This window comes from Ovis aries, chromosome 8, assembly GCF_016772045.2.
Source record: "Ovis aries strain OAR_USU_Benz2616 breed Rambouillet chromosome 8, ARS-UI_Ramb_v3.0, whole genome shotgun sequence".
NCBI lineage: Eukaryota > Metazoa > Chordata > Mammalia > Artiodactyla > Bovidae > Ovis > Ovis aries.
Genome location: NC_056061.1, coordinates 48780355 through 48795211, shown reverse-complemented (window position 1 = coordinate 48795211; position 14857 = coordinate 48780355). Strand labels below are relative to the sequence as shown.

At 43.6% G+C, this 14857-nt stretch overlaps 1 long non-coding RNA gene across 1 annotated transcript; it reads right to left on the bottom strand.

Moving 5' to 3' along the window:
• Positions 1-5105: 5105 nt before the first annotated feature.
• Positions 5106-14534, bottom strand: LOC132660187 (uncharacterized). Its single transcript, XR_009601496.1, has 2 exons — positions 14150-14534; positions 5106-11455 (listed from the first exon to the last, which is right to left on the bottom strand). It is a non-coding gene; the product is annotated as an uncharacterized LOC132660187 (long non-coding RNA).
• Positions 14535-14857: the final 323 nt, after the last annotated feature.

Here is a 14857-nt window from a genome sequence, read left to right as displayed (position 1 = left end):
AAGGTGGTCTAGTGGATTCCCTGGAGATCACTGTGGAGGGTGGGGGTAGCAAAGATGCCAGTGGAAGGTGTTTTTAATTTTATCTTTGCAGTGAGCTTCTATATTTAAATGTGTTAAAAGGGGAATGTATGAACAAACCCTAGTTGTACTGGTTATCTCTCATTTTTACAGCAAATTCTAGCATAGTATGGGGGAAAGGACATTACATGTTACGTTGTAATGTTGCATTCCCAGTGGACTGTTTACTCTTCCTGGGCCACTGACCTCTGCCAGGACAAAGCAAGGGTGGTCAGGGAGGGCTGTGCACTTGATTCACACAAGGATACGTGCCCACTTGAGACTGCATTCTAACTTTTTGTCTACACGTGGAGAACGGACTTGAGGACACAGCGGGGGAAAGGACTGGATAGGACCTAATGAGAGAAAAGCATTGACATGTGCCTGCTGCTGCTGCTGCTGAGTCGCTTCAGTCAGGTCCGACTCTGTGCGACCCCAGAGATGGCAGCCCACCAGGCTCCCCCGTGCCTGGGATTCTCCAGGCAAGAACACTGGAGTGGGTTGCCATTTCCTTCTCCAGTGCATGAAAGTGAAAAGTGAAAGTGAAGTCGCTCAGTCGTGTCCGACTCTTCGCGACCCTATGGACCGCAGCCTCCCAGGCTCCTCAGCCCATGGGACTTTCCAGGCAAGAGTGCTGGAGTGGCGTGCCATTGCCTTCTCCGATGTGTATGCTACCGTGTGTGAAACCGACAGCTAGTAGGAAGCTGCTGTGTAGCACAAGGAGCTCAGCTCAGTGCTCTGTGATGACCTCGAGGGGTGGGATGGGTAGGGCGGGGTGAAAGAGAAGCTCAAGAGGGAGGGGAATATATGTATACTCACAGCTGATTTACACTGGTGTACAGCGAAAACCAACACAGCAATGTAAAGCAACAATCATCCAATTAAACATAAAATTGTTTTAATTAAACAAAAAATAACTTTTCATCTGTTTTAGTTTCAAGAGCATTTCTTGTCATCAGCTACATGCTCAATTCTGATTTTGTCATTGTTGTTGCCATTGTTTAAACTAGGGATCAGCCCAGCTTCTATACTAAGGAATCCACCTCATTAAGTTTATGTAATATCCCCTGTATGGCCCTAAAGCTTCACCATTTTAGTTTGTTTTCTCTTTTTATCGTACATAGATAGAATGTAAAAATATGTCCAACTCTTCATTTTAAAAAATGAGTGGAAATAGAATTTCTTTGTCTAACCTAATCTTGTTACTTTCACCCTCATTAACTAAGTTAACACCGGGCAGAAATAAGACATGTGGCTGTTTGAGTTTCTACCACTTCACTTTCCCTAACTGCCTCTTATGGTTATACCTTTTTTGAAACATTATCTTAACACCGGGTAGTTTTCAGAGCATGTAATTAAATCCAGTGGTGTACAAACTCAATCAGATGAAGACCTTTTGTAAGTAGTTACGATAGTCTTATATTCATCATCACATCATAAATATTTTAACAAATATTTATTGAGTCCCTACTACCTGCTAAGTTTGGAGGTGCAATGGTATATCTGTTCACTTTTGGTGCACAGCAAATCACCCGCAAGTTTCATGACTTCAAACCACTATATACTGTTTCTCACAATTCTTTGGGAAGCCAGGGCAACTCTTCTGGTCTGAGCCAGTGAGAAAGACCTCAGCTGGGCTTGTTCACGTGTCTATGGTCAACTAGGAGGTTGACTGATAACCAGTTAATCTAGAATGACCTCACTCACACGTCCAGCAGTAGGCAGGTGCTGGCTGAGGTACCTACGCTCTTCTCCAAGGGGTCTCTCATCCTCCACGTTTATATGTTCATAAAATCAAATCATTCTTATGGTCACAATGGAGAACAGTATGGAGGTTTCTTACAAAACTAAAGACTAGAACTATCATAGGACCCAACACTCCTAGGCATATACCCAGAGAAAGCTATAATTCAAAAAGATACATACTCCCCAAAGTTCATTGTAGCACTATTTACAATAGCTAGGACGTGGAATCAACCTAAATATCTAATAGAGGGACAGATAAAGAAAGAGGATGGGGTACAAATACACAATGGACTACTACTCAGTTTTAAAAAGGAACAAAATAATGCCATTTGCAGAGGCATGGATGGACCTAGAGACTGTCATACAAAGTGAAGTAAGCCAGAAAGAAGAAAACAAATATCGTCTAATACTGCTGCATGTAAATCTAGAAAAATGGTACAGATGAACTTATTTGCAAAGCAGAAATAGAGACACAGATGTAGAGGACAAAATTATGATTGCCAAGGGGGAAAAGTTGGGTGGGATGAGCTGGGAGATTGGGACTGGCATATACACACTACCGTGTATCAAATAGATAACTAATGAGAACCCCCTGTGTAGCACAGGAAACCCCATGCGGTGCTCTGTGGTGACCTAAATGGGAAGGAAATCTAAAACAGAGGGAACATATGTATACATATAACTGATTGACTTTGCTGTATAGCAGAAACTGACACAACATTGTAATGCAACTATAGTTCAAAAAATTAACCTTAAGAAAAAAGGAGGTTGCTGTATATATACACAGTGGAATATTACTCAGCTATAGAAAAGAATGCAATTTGAGTCAGTTTTAATGAGGTGGATGAAACTGGAGCCTATTATGCAGAGTGAAGTAAGTCAGAAAGAGAAACACCAATGCAGTATATTAATGCATATATATGAATTTAGAAAGATGGTAACAATGACTCTATATGCAAGACAGCAAAAGAGACACAGATATAAAGAACAGACTTTTGAATTATGTGGGAGAAGGCGAGGGTAGGATGATTTATGAGAACAGCATTGAAATATGTGTATTACCATATGTAAAACAGATGCCCAATACAAGTTCGATGCATGAAGCAGGGCACTCAAAGCCAGTGCTCCTGGACAACCCAGAGGCATAGGGTGGGGAGGGTGGGGGGTGGCATTCAGGATGGGGTATACATGTGTACCCATAGCTGATTCACGTTGATGTATGGCAAAAAAAACCCCACAATATTGTAAAGTAATGAGCCTTCAATTAAAATAAATAGTTTTTTTTAATCTATAGGCCAGACCTCATCCCAGAATTTTTTTAAAAAAGAATCAAACCATTCAATTAATAATGAATGTTTCCCCAAGATTTTCCAGTCACATTTAATTCATATCAATTCTCTGTATAGCAAGAATAGAAGTTTTAACAAAGAATTTGATGAAGGAAGGGAAGGGAACGTTGAATTGAGGAAACTATGTTCTTCAACTTATTTTCCTTCATGTTGGGAAAATATTTCGATCATTTTATTAGTGGGACACCTTTGTTTTACAGTAGGGCATTTGAGAATGACATATCTAATTTGCCTATTGATTTTATCTTATAGCGTTAATCTCGCCCTTCAGGGAAGTTCTGGTCTACTTATCTCTTATTAGTGTCTTTCATCCACTTAAGATCCATAAAATCCCTTGTAATGGTCTTGCCAACTGTGAAACTTCGCTGATAACCCACATGGGCATCTCCACTCTTGAAATCATTTTCTCCTACTTTAAGAGAGTCACGTCTCCTTGACAAGGCTATATAATTATGGTGATAACTCTATTTTTCTTTATTTGCAGAGGTCATTTTTCCCCCTCAAGCCCTTCATTTCTCTGGAGCTGAGGATCAACAAAATTATCCTTATTTTAACATATTTAGAAGTTTTTTCTTTTCTTCTTAATAACTTGTATGTGTCCTTTAAAGTTGTTCATTCTGTGATGAGTGAGCAACTGAACTGACTATTGTGACAAGCACGTGTCTACTGAGTGGGATGCTGGGCCTCCTATGAGATCAGAAGGCTTTCTCCCATGCACTCAGTCAGTTCAGTCATTCAGGCACGTCCAGCTCTTTGTGACCCCATGGACTGCAGCACACCAGGCTTCCCTGTCCATCACCCATTCCCACAGCTTGCTCAAACTCATGTCTATCAAGTCGGTGATGCCATCCAACCATCTCATCCTCTGTCATCCCCTTCTCCCCCTGCCTTCAGTCTTACCCACCATCAGGGTCTTTTCTAATGAGTCAGTTCTTCACATCAAGTGGCCAAAGTATTGGAGCTTCAGCTTCAGCATCAGTCCTTCCAGTGAATACTCAGGACTGATTGACTGGTTTGATCTTTTTGCTGTCCAAGGGACTCTTAAGAGTCTTCTCCAACACCACAGTTCAGAAGCATCAGTTCTTTGGTGTTCAGCTTTCTTTATGGTCCAGCTCTCATATCCACACGTGACAACTGGATAGAGTGTTTACTGAGTACCTACAGTCTGAAAAGAATTCTGCTGGACATTATTTATAGGAGTTACCAAGACGCCTTACAAAGCCCTCAACTACAACCACACACGTATTCTCCTAACTCTTCTAGTTCTTCACATACTCTTATTGTTCACAGATTCTGTCTTGCATATATTTTCTTTGTGTTAGTTCTCTCTTGAAAAGTTAGCTCTGGTGGAGCGTTACTGAATTATGACATTGGACATCTCAGTTCTTCATGAGTCAATGCCTTGAAGAACTGCCACTTCTTAAGGGCTCTGCCATTTTTATGGATTTTTTTTTGCATTGTCGTTAAGCATACTTTGAATTGCAAATATCCGTTATGTTGTGACAGGATGGTGTACAGTGCTGACTATTCACTAGACTAGCTGAGCACTGAAGTTGGTAAAGGCTCTCTAAGCTTAAGTCCTAGAGAAACATAGAGTGTATTATTCTACCCAGAGGCAGGAGTATGACCACAGTTCTTTCCAAGAAAAAAAAAAAAATCTTTGTTTTAAATTGTGAATTGTACTGCTGCTTACACTACTAGTTCCAAAGCTGACTGACATGATGGCACTTTGGTTGAACTCTGAGGCTCTGGAGTTCAAATTTTAATTCTACTTCTTGCCTGTTATATGACATGCACTTTCTAAGTCTCAGTTTCCCCATCTGTATAATAAGGATGATCATGGAATCCAACTTAGAGGGCTGTTATGGGGAGTAAATGAGACAATCCATGTGAAGCATTTGATATGCTACCAATAATGAGTAAAAGACTTAATAAATAATCATTACTCCTATATCTGTCTCCAATATTGGCATTTAATACATGAAAGTTACCTCATTTTTCAGAAGTGTTTCATTACAGTTTATGAATTTGGCCTCAACTCTTCTCATGATGTATTCATATCTCTGATCAGGAAGAAATTGTGACCAACTAAGTTTTGAGGACATAAATGTGAAAAGAAGTAAATTTATTTCATCCTGATTGTGAGCATTGGCTGATGTTTGGTCACTGGTCACATATATCCTTAAATGAATTTGAATAGTACTCCAAACAAAAACAGAAATATTCATTGCTTAATAAATGCTATTTCATAAATCATTAGAAAAGTAACTTACCAAGAGTTATGTAGTGAGATGGAGGAAAATTCCAGCATCTCTGATTTACTTATAAGACTTTAGATACAAATCTGAAAAAAGCATGGCTTTCAAAACTCACAAGCAAAACAAAATAATGATAATACTTAGCTTTCAGAATTTAGACTCAAAAGCTTTCATACAATTTACAATTTAAAAAATCAACACTATTGTACAGAGAGATAATATCCTTATAAAACCATAACAGTAAAATTAAATGGCCAATATAAATTCCAAGAACAGCCAAAGAGAAAATGAAATGCAATGAAAATTTGTATTATTGGGTTTTCTCATTCAGAGCAAAGCTGTTCAGTTTCTGCAATATTTGAAGCTCTGAGAAAGTTTTTCACACCACTGTTTTATCGTTGAAATATGCAAAGTGCATCTGACAAATCCTGAGGAGGCTGAGAAGGCAAAAGTGAGTTTACTGCGAGATAGAATCCCCCTCCCAATCAAGTCACTAATCCTGGGGTTTTATGAAGGTTTCAGTGCCTGAAAAGGAGTTCAACATCGTGTTACTCTGAAGTCCCTAAAGCAAGTCTGAGGTAAGTCACTGAACAGTCTGTGTGTGATTCTAGGGAAAGAGCCTCTCAGAGAGCAACACAGATGTAGATAAAGAACTTTATCCCCCAGTAGAGTTTGAAAAAGAAGACCTGATGTTTGAAGACACTAAGAAGATTAAAGCTTAACTTTTTTTTTTTAAGCTTCAAAACAGAATCATCCAGATGGTCCTTATTTCAAGTAGAGAGTTCGTTGGTTTTAAATGTATAAGAAATCCTTTGACTCCCAGACCGTGACTCTCACCAAACGTGACTTTTATTTTCACTTCCTGGTCTAAGTTCTCATCTGTGGCCCCCAGTGCAGAGTGAAGCCTCAAAGAAATTCCACACTGAATCGCATGCTGTCAGGAAGAAGAGATGCGGCGCCTGGAGGAAGGCTGACATGTTAAGCAGTCGTCAGCAGCTGTCAGTGGGATTCAATCAGCAGCTACTGCCAAGTTCAGGTCTGAAAAATAAACCTCATCACCACTCCCACCAATTTACTCAAAGCTTGTGGTTGCTGTGGGAAGGATCGGGGAAAGAGATAGTTAGGGAGTTTGGGATGGACATGCACACAGGGCTTTATTTAGAACGGATAGCCAACAAGGACCTACTGTATAGCACACGGAACTCTGCTCAATGTTATGTGGCAACCTGGAAGGTAGGGGAGTTTGGGGGAGAATGCGGTGGTGGGGAAGAAAGGATACGTATGTATGTATGACTGAGTCCCTTCACTGTTCAGCTGAAACTATCGCAACATTGTTAACTGGCCATCAGTTCAGTTCAGTTCAGTCGCTCAGCCGTGTCCGACTCTGTGACCCCATGAATCGCAGCACGCCAGGCCTCCCTGTCCATCACCAACTCCCAGAGTTCACTCAAACTCACGTCCATCGAGTCAGCGATGCCATCCAGCCATCTCATCCTCTGTCGTCCCCTTCTCCTCCTGCCCCCAATCCCTCCCAGCATCAGAGTCTTTTCCAATGAGTCAACTCTTCGCATGAGGTGGCCAAAGTACTGGAGTTTCAGCTTTAGCATCATTCCTTCCAAAGAAATCCCAGGGCTGATCTCCTTCAGAATGGATTGGTTAGAATTGGCCATACCTTAATACAAAATAAATGTTAAAAATTTTTACTCATTGTTCTCTTTGCTGATTATATAGACCAGAGTGGAGGGGAATGTCTTGTTTTGTTTATGTCTACACAGGACAAGGTTTAACAACCAAGCTCTCTATGCGTTTGAGATGGGACTTCTACCCAAAGAAGTGATTTCAGGTACAGGAAAGAACAAAAGGAAGGTTGAACGTGGAAGAGGATTTCACCAAAATTTCATCCACTTAGGGTCTAGCTGAATGGGCTTCCTCGGTGACTCAGATAGTAAAAGATCTGCCTGCTAATGCAGGAGACACAAGAGACACGAGTTTGATCCCTCAGTTTAAAAGACCCCCTGGAGAAGGAAATGGCAACCTGCTCCATTATTCTTGCCTGGAGAATTCCACGGACAGAGGAGCCTGGAAGGCTATATAGTCCATGGGGTTGCAAACAGTGGAACACAACGGAGCGACTAACACTTTCACTTTCACTTGGGGTCTAATTAAACATGGTGACTAGAGATTTCCCTGGCAGTCCAGCGGTTAAGACTTTGCCATTCAATGCAGGAGGTGCAGGTTCGATCCCTGGTCAAAGAGCTAAGATGCCACATGCCTCACAGCCAAAAAACCCGAAACATTAAGCAGAAGCAATATTGTAACAAATTCAGATTCAATAAAGACTTTAAAAATGGTCCATATTTTTTTAAAAAATAAAACATGGTGACTATAGTTGATACCATCAATCAAACAACTTTGTTAAGACTTCATTCAGATCTATTCTCAGAGCAGACCACCCCACGTAAGATAGCCCCGTCCATCATCCTCTTCTCTTGTCCTACTTCATTTGTCTCTGCAGCACTTATCACTCTGCAAAGTTGTATCATGTAATTATTTGTCTATTGATTTTTCTTTTGGTTCATTCATCAAGGTTTCACTGCTTACTGCCTCTTGCTGGCCTAATTCTAGGCACTGAGATTGCTGTACTGAGTAGAACAGACCAAGTACCTGCTCTGATGGAACTTAGATCCCAATTAGGAGAAAGATTAACAATGAGTAAATAAACAAATTTGTCAGGAAATGATAAATGCTCTAGAGAAAAAATAATGTGCTAAACAAGGAGAAGGCGATGGCACCCCACTCCAGTACTCTTGCCTGGAAAATCCCATGGACAGAGGAGCCTGGTGGGCTGCAGTCCATAGGGTCGCTAGGAGTCAGACACAACTGAGCGACTTCACTTTCACTTTTCACTTTCATGCATTGGAGAAGGCAATGGCACTCCACTCCAGTGTTCTTGCCTGGAGAATCCCAGGGATGGGGGAGCCTGGTGGGCTGCCGTCTATGGGGTTGCACAGAGGCAGACATGACTGAAGCAACTTAGCAGCAAACAAGGAGAGGGTGTGGCAGCATGTAGTGAGTAGCAATTCAGACAGAATCATCAAGAGGCCTCACTGAAAAGATGGCATTTGAACAGAGCTACTGTTTGAACAGAGCCAGTAGAGAAGGAAATGGCAACCCTCTCCAGTATCCTTGCCTGGGAAATCCCATGAACAGAGGAGCCTGGAGGGCTACAGTCCATGGGATCACAGAGAGTTAGACACCGCTTAATGACTAAATCACCACCACTACCACCGCCACCACTAGACGTGAGGGAGGGAGACACCGTGACTCTCTGGGAGGGGAGAGAATTCCAAGTAGAGGGAACAACAGGTGCAAAGGCCCTGAGGTAGGAATGTGCTTAGTGTTCAAGGAGCCCAAGACAGTGAGCAGGAAAGAGGAGGCAGCCAGAGGGTGATGAATGGTGAGATCAGAGAGACACAGGCATCAGATCATGCAAGGACTTGGTCTTTAACTTTGAGTGAAAAGGGAAAGCATTGGTATAGGACTGCAAGATTAAATATAGGGCACACAGTAAATCTGAATTTCAGGTGCACAATGATTTTTTTTCTAGTGTAAGTATATTCCCAATATTGCATGAGTTATATTCTCAAGTATTTGTCGTTTATTTAAAACCAGAATTTAATTGGTTATCCTTTATTTTTTTTGGTTAAATCTGGCAACCCGATGTTGGATTGTTTTGGGCAGAGGACTGACAAAGTCTGAAAAGTTTTAAACAGGATTTCTCTGGTTGCTGAGGTGAGAATACACAACAAGGACAAAAGTGGAAGCAGGGGGCCTTTTAGGGGCTATTGGATAATTCGAGAAGATGAGGCTTTCCCCAGTGTCAAAGGAATGAACCAACAAATGAATGGATAGATGAGTGGCACTTGAGCTTGACTAGAGGGTAGGGCAAATTGAAGGGAGCCCTGGAGGTCATGTTGGAAATGTCTGGAGGGACCAGGTCAGAGTGGGAGCTTTTAGTGTCAGGCAGGGGATTCCTGGTGGCTCAGATGGTAAAGAATCCGCCTACAATTTGGGAGACCTGGGTTCGATCCCTGGGTTGGGAAGAGTCCCTAGAGGAAGGCGTGGCAACCCATTCTAGTATTCTTACCTGGAGAATCCCCATGGACAGAGCACCCTGGTGAGCTAGTTGTTGGGGTTGCAAAGAGTCAGATTAGGTGACTAAGCACACAAAGGATTTCAACTTCACATTTTAAGAAATGGGAAACCCCCTAGAGGCTTTGGAATGGGTGAATGAGCTGGGTTTTAGAAGGCCACAGTGCTACCATTGCATTGAGGAAGGGAGAAATGTTATAGGACTCTTCCACCTCCTGTTTAGAGATGCTGAAGGCATGAACTAGGGTGGGGCCTGTGGGGTTTCCATTCATTTAGGGACCTAGGCTCTCCCATGTTGTGTCTCTGCCATCCCTGTGTTAGTGCCAGATGCAAGATGGAAGCTGCGTCACGGCCACATCACATTCCAGTCCACAAGGGCACTGGATGGTGGAGGAACAGATGCCGAATGTCATATGGCCACAACGCAGAGGTCATGCACGGGCACCTCCACTTCACTCTGAACCAGCCCCATGGCCACCCCAGACTCCAAGGCAAGTATGCCTCCAGCCTGGGGACTCTACTCCCTAGACCTCTCATTTCTTTGGATAAATCACTGGCTTCAGGGTTTACCTTCTCCCTCCCCTCACAGCTCAGTTGGTAAAGAATCTGCCTGCAATGCAGGAGACCAGGGTTCAATCCCTGCATCAGGAAGATCCCCTAGAGAAGGAAATGGCAACCCACTCCAGTATTCTTGCCCGGAGAATCCCATGGACAAAGAAGCCTGGCAGGCTATAGTCCGTGGGGTTGCAAGAGTTAGACATGACTTACAGACTAAACCGCCACCACCATAGCCAGCATAGAATAATAAAGTCCACTTAGCTACACAACACTGGGCTGTAACTGAATATCAGTGAAGAATGTGGTCCTTCCTGGACAATGTGATTCCCAAGAAGCAGCTCCTTTGTATGGATGCTTCTCAACCATGCTTCATGCACTTGTTTTGCCCAAAGTTTTCACTTTCATCTCAGGTTCAAAGGATTTGTTAACAAAATAAGCCACTCATCAAATAAATAATACCAATATTAATTAGAGAATTACCTACAGTACTTTCAATATCCTAATATTAAAAGAAAAGAGAAATAGAAACAGCAGAAGATACATCACCAAATTGGGTTTTTGACCAACATCCAGACTCAAACAGCACTGGGAAGTCTCGTGACACACCACATCTGGAGTCCCAACTGGGAAAAAGTCCCAGGCAGTGCATCGGCTCCATGGGTGAGACTTCAAAAATTGCAGTTCTGGGTTGCCACTTATAATCCCACAAACTGATATCATCATCGACCTGTGAGCAAATTACACCTCTGGTTTCATGTTAATGCTGTGTGTTTTGTCATGGAAGCTTGGAATGTTGTTAAACCTGGGGCTAGGTTGGGCAGACCCCCTCCAGGGGCTCAACAATTTCAGGGTTTATCCCCTGTCCTACCTATGGTGCTGCAAGTCTGGCACGCACAGCAGGCAGTCAGGGCATTCACAGTCAGGGCAGTGTCCAGGCAGGTTAGAAGCAAGGTCAGGGACATGCTCTGCTTTGTCTCTGAAGCCTAAACAAGAGTCTTTATTTAACTTCCTTATCGGGGCTTTTCCTGCCTGTTCTAGGAGATGAAGGAGCTGAGCTTTGTCCACCCAGCAGCCATGATTGGGAGCTAGGTCATAGCCTTCCTTGGTGCACAGCAGATGCACCAAGTTTCAACAATGAATGAATAACTGGGTGAATGGGTGGATGGGTGGATGAACGGACTGATGGATCAACTGATCAATAGATAAACGATGGAATAAATCCTCTTCACAGTCTAACACTCTTTCCTGTAGGCTAGGCCAGAGGACCACACCTGTTCCAAAGCAGGCCATCCGTCAGCAGGAACATTCTGGGGACTGACCAGCAAGAAGCAGCACCTACGTGGAGAAAGCATGGCTGAGAATAGCACTTTATTTAATATCCTTGTTCTCTGTTTCCTTTGCTGTGATGAGTCTTGCTAGAAAGATGACTCTGACCGTGATCTCTCTAAAATCTGAAAGTTTCCCCCAAATCCCCATCTCTGAAGTTTCTGAAGCCTGACGTTGGCTATATTGCTGGGGTTTAAGTCAAAGCAGGAGAACAAATGTCGGTGTGTGCTCCAGGGTTGTAGCGGGTGTCTTTCTGCAAGGGCAGGCCCTGGGGAGAGGCAGGTCTTCATATCTGCTGGCACCGCTGGGACTCAGCCTTGACCAGGCAGCAAGTCGGTCCCAACAGACAGGAGAAGAGGAGCATTCTATGGATCACACACTGGGATGCTCCAGTTGGCAGCTAGAGCAAGCCAGCCTGCAATCTCACAGCAGCCCAGGCTCCATGAACAAGTTAGATGCTTCAGTTTCCCCTCGCATATAAGAGGAAAGTGAAACTGTTAGTCACTTAGTCGTGTCCAACTTTTTGTGACCCCACGGACTATAGCCCACAAATCTCCTCTGTCCCTGGGATTAATTAGTGGGCTTCCCTCATAGCTCAGTTGGTAAAGAATCTGCCTGCAATGCAGCAGACCCAGGTTTGATTCCTGGGTCAGGAAGATCCCCTAGAGAAGGAAATGGCAACCCACTCCAGTATTCTTGCCTGAAGAATCCCATGGACAGAGGAACCTGGCAAGCTATAGTCCATGTGGTCACAAGAGTCAGACATGACTTAGTGACTAAACCACCACCACCATGGACAGATTAAGGAGATTCCTATGGGATTAAGGAGAATCCCATGGACAGATATTAAGGAGATTCCCATGGGATTAAGGAGATTTCCCATGGGATTAAGGAGAATCCCATGGACAGAGGATCTCGGCAGGCTAAAGTCCATGGGATCGCAAAGAGTCGGACACGACTAAGTGACTAACACTAGAAGGTCAGGTACCAATTCATCACATCAGGTTGCTTTGAGGAAAATGAATACGTAAGTAAAAGCTGTGTCAGCATCACCTAAAGGAGACATTGGACTTGTATGGCTCTTCCCAGGCTGCTGCTGAGGTCAGTCCCCAGCCTTTGGTTCTCTCTCTACAACCCCATCATTTACATCACTAGTCTTTCGAAACAGCTCAGGCCCCTGAAGAAAAATAATCTCCCTTTCTGAGTTACCATCCGAAGAAGTTCCTGGAACGTGCAGCGAGAGGCAGGACCATGAAACAGCTTTAAGATCATGGGTCTGCACTCTTGGTAGTGTCCTTTGACCGAATTTTTAAAAACCTCCTTCTTACAAGAGGACTTATGCTAGTCAGCAGGATGATAAATTTTAAGGTCACCCTAATCATCAGAGGGCTATTGTGCTGGGTGCTGGAGACACAAAGCGGAAGCGGGGGATGGGGGTGGGTGCAGAGGGGGTCCTTAGATGCCTAAGGAATAAAGGAGACACTTTTCCATGGAAATACTCTTATCCTCCTGAGTAACTCCCTCCAGGGTGGATATCAAGCTCCAAAGGGTTACAAAGTGAAGGTAGGATCACCTTGCACTTGGGCTCACTCTTCTGTCTGCCCTGAGTTGAAAGGGAAAGACTGAGGGTTTGTTTTGTTTTGTTTTGTTTTGTTTTGTTTTGAAGACTGTTTCTGAAACCTGGTGATTGCAAAAAATGACAGCCCTCTGCCCCCTCCTTCAGGAAAGGATGGCTACAGGGTGTGGCAAAGATCATAGTGAGGATGGACTCTATAGGATGCCTTGCCTTTGGCCAGATGCTTGAGACAGAGAGAGAGATAGACACAGACAGAGAGAGAATCCCTTAAGCAGAGTAACAGAGAGCTTTCATCCAACCAGCCATCCCAGATCCGTCAGAAGTTACTCCTCTGCCAGTCTAAGGTGAACCGGTTGTTCACCTGACTGCTTTCCAGTGAATTAACAGGCGCTTTCCATTCAAACCCCTGTGCATTGCCCTGGCCTCCTGTCCCATCCAAGTCCAAGCACAGGTCCCACTGTGGTGTGAGTGCCTCTTCACTTCCCTCATGCAACGGACTGTGAGTCCCTCAAGGGCAGGCCCCCTCCGCACCCACCCCCATCCCCCGCTTCCACTTTGTGCCTCCAGCACCCAGCACAATAGCCCTCTGATGATTAGGGTGACCTTAAAATTTATCATTTAACCCAGGAAACGCTGACAGTGGGAGTGGGGCTAACCTGATGGAAGAGTTGGAAAAACAACATAAACCAGAACTGTCTTGAGCATCAGGAGTCATGATCACTCTATTTGTAGTAGACGATCAAATGTTGGTGGGATTACTAAAGTCACTTAAAAAAAACATTCATTCAAAACATTAATAAAATAATAATTTTTTTAAAATTTTGTTTAAAACTAGGGAATTCCCTGGTGGTTTCCCTAATTTTGATTTAAAATTAAGAAAAAAAAAAATCCCTGGTGGTTTCAGACTTCCCTGATAGCTCAGTTGGTAAAGAATCTGCCTGCAATGCAGGAGACCCCAGTTCAATTCCTTGGCCAGGAAGATCCACTTGAGAAGGGATAGGCTACCAACTCCAAAGTTCTTGGGCTTCCCTGTGGCTCAGCTGGTAAAGAATTTGCCCACAATGAGGGAGACCTGGGTTCGATCCCTAGGTTGGTAAGATCCCCTGGAGAAGGGAAAGGCTACTCACCTCACTCCAGTATTCTGGCCTGGAGAATTCCATGGACTATATAGTCCATGGGGTTGCAAAGAGCTGGACACATCTGAGTGACTTTGACTCCTTCACTTCACTTGTGATCTCAATGGTTAGGACTCTGCTCCCTCACTGCCAAAGGCCAGGGTTCGATCTCTGGTTGGGGAACTAAGATACCACAAGGTGAATGGCATGGCTAAAAAAATAAAAAAGAAAGTAAAAATTTAGAAAGGAAAACAAAGGACTTCCCTGTGGTACAGTTAATGAGAGTCTGTCTATATATGCAGGGGGCACAGTTTCAACCCCTGGTTTAGGAATATTCACAAGTGTCCCTCATGCAACAATTACTGAAACTTGAGGGCCCCAGAGTCAGTGCTCTATAAGAAACCCAAGCCCTGCAGCTAGAGAGTAGAGAGAAGTCCCCACTCTCTGCAACTAGAGAAAGCCCATGCACAGCTACAAAGACTCAGCACAGCCAAAAATAGATAAACTATTTTTTTAAGTAAAATAAAAACTTTGACAGGATTGGCCCATTTCCTGTCAATTGTATGGTTTGGGTGTCTCTCAGTTGAGACAGTGCTTCCCATGACAAACCTGGGTAATAGGAATCACCCCGCTGAGTGCCCAAAGTGCAGATAGGCTGGTGCTCCAGCACAGAGCAAGCCCTCATAATACCTGCTCCCCTGCTGAAGCAAATTAACACAC